General features: G+C 37.5%; 1 non-coding gene across 1 annotated transcript; it reads left to right on the forward strand.

Annotated features, from left to right (window-relative positions):
- The first annotated feature begins 451 nt into the window (after positions 1 to 451).
- Positions 452 to 558, forward strand: LOC131234170 (small nucleolar RNA R71). Its single transcript, XR_009165578.1, has one exon. It is a non-coding gene; the product is annotated as a small nucleolar RNA R71 (small nucleolar RNA).
- The last annotated feature ends 1921 nt before the right edge of the window (positions 559 to 2479 follow it).

The following is a 2479-nucleotide window of genomic DNA, read 5'->3' on the forward strand; positions in this document are numbered from 1 at the left end:
GTTAGAGGTGAGCCCACTGAAAGGTCTTTGGTAATTGCTTACAGCATTGGATTGCTCATTTAATACCTCTTGAAAGGCAGAGATAGTTGGACAGTTTTCAGTAGTATGAATGTTGCAACCACAGATGCTACAAACAATTTCCTTAGCCTTATCCTTCTTAAATTTCATGGCCTCGAGTTTCCTAGTGAGATTAGCTACCTTAGCATTAATATCATCGTCTTCTCTCAGGAGATACATTCCACCCCTTTCCTTGGAATGAATTGGCCTAGACGTAGTACTAGGTCTAGGGGAGATGTCCCATGATTGTGTGTTCTCAGCAAGTTTATCAAAGTAATCCCACACTTCATCGACTCCTTTATTCATAAACTCCCCATTACACATCGTCTTGACTAATTGGCGCATGGGAGATGTCAGTCCATCATAGAAAAAGTTCGTGATGCGCCACGTTTCAAAACCATGTTGTGGGCATAAACTGACAAGATCCTTGAACCGCTCCCAACATTGGAAAAATGTTTCATCTTCCCTTTGGGCGAAGTTCATGATCGACTTTCTCAGGGTGTTCGTCTTATGGTATGGGAAAAACTTCTTAATGAACTCCCTTGTCATGTCATTCCATCTGCCAATTGATCGAAGATGTAGTGAATGTAACCACGTCTTGGCTTTCTCTTTCAAAGAAAAGGGAAAGAGTTTCAACCTGACCGTGTCATCAGACACGTTAGGAAAGTATAAGATAGCTATGATCTCGTCAAATTCTTTTAAATGTAAGTAAGGATTCTCTGACTCAAGCCCATGAAATTTAGGGAGGAGTTGGATCACTCCTGGCTTGATATCCATGTGTCCTACATTCTCAGGAAAAACCATGCATGAGGGCGTACTCACCCCCGCCGGTTGTAAGTAATCTCGTAAGGTACGAGACGGGGGTGCTTGATGCACCTCATTCTCATCCTAGAGATCTTCTACCCTAGGTTGGGGTAGAAGAGGTTGATTTCCAGCCATATCCTTAATTAACTCAGGGGATTTCGAGCGATGTCTAGTCCTACGATGGACAGTTAACCCCTCAACTAATCCTCCTTCAGTCAAGAGACGTCGAGTGTTGCAACGAGCCCACTTGGGCATGAAACACTCGCAGCCCTCAATCAAATTCTAAACCTAATCCTAAGAATGGAAATAAAAATCTAAAAAGAGAAAGAGGGTTGGAAGGAAGTTACCAAATTGGAGTCCCTAAATTGAAACCTGCAAAATAAAACAAAACAAGTTAGTTTCTAAGAATAGCAAGCCTATAAAATTCCTAAGAAGAGAAATATAGAAATAAAAAGAAACAAGGAAGAATTCCTAAATTAGAAAGTAGAAATTTAGAAAGAGCGTACCGAATTAGAAATTTCTAATAAGCCTACAAAACAGGAAAGTTAGTTTCTAAACAGAAAGTCTTAAAATAGAAAATTTCTAAAAATAAAATAGGAAACAAAATTAGATTCTAAAAGAGTTAGAATTAGAAACTTACTAAAAAGGAATCCTAATCTAGAAATAGTAAGGAACAGAGAAATTACCAATTTAGAACCAATCTCAGAATCCTACAAAATAAGAAAGTTGGGTTAGTTTCTAAAAAAAAAGAAAACTATCTGAAAATAGAAAGTTATTTAAATAGAAAATTTCTAAAAATTAAAGAAAAACCTGGAATTAGAAAATTCTAAAAATAAATCCTAAAAATCAGAAAAGTCCTAATCTTAAACTAATCCTAAAACCAGTTAATTTCAGGAAACGTAGCCGTCAGTCCTCGGCAACGGCGCCAAAAACTTGTTCACACCCCAAGTGCAGGGTTGTGATGTAGTAATAAACTCGGTAAGACCGAGGTCGAATCCACAGGGACTGAAACCTGTACGTTATCTGAAAATAACCAGATCTAGAACTAGGCTAAGATGAAATCTAAACCAATTGTGATTTGAGGAATAATGGTGAAATATTAATCTAAACTTAAAGAATTCAGAGAAAAGGAACTAGGGATTCAAAGGATCCACTTGTAGAGATCAGGGAGATCTTATGCCTGCTTCATGGATATTATACTGAACTTACTTGATATAGTTTTCAAGAGATGAAAGGTATAAGAATTAAGTATGATTCCATCACAAATCCATGCCTAAGAGACAAGGTAAACAACAGAACTTAGACCAATCCATAACCAACTAAAAGATGTATGAGTGTTAGGAAGGATTCCATCATCCAACCATGTCTATGAGACGATGGCGAACAACAGGGTTTCCGAACATCAAAATAAAAGGAAAGAAATTATTCAAGCCATCGCAGATCTACTGTAATTTAGATCACAACAAACCATTAATGACTAAAAGAATTTCTTAAATCAAAACAGAGTCAATCAGTTCAGTTTAAATCAAACCTGCAGAAGCTCCCATCACGCCACAAGCTTCACCTCTTAGCCCTAGCTAAGAGGTTTAGCCTAACATAATCAGACTAAATCTCAACA

This window comes from Magnolia sinica, chromosome 18 (assembly GCF_029962835.1).
Source record: "Magnolia sinica isolate HGM2019 chromosome 18, MsV1, whole genome shotgun sequence".
Taxonomy (NCBI): Eukaryota; Viridiplantae; Streptophyta; class Magnoliopsida; order Magnoliales; family Magnoliaceae; genus Magnolia; species Magnolia sinica.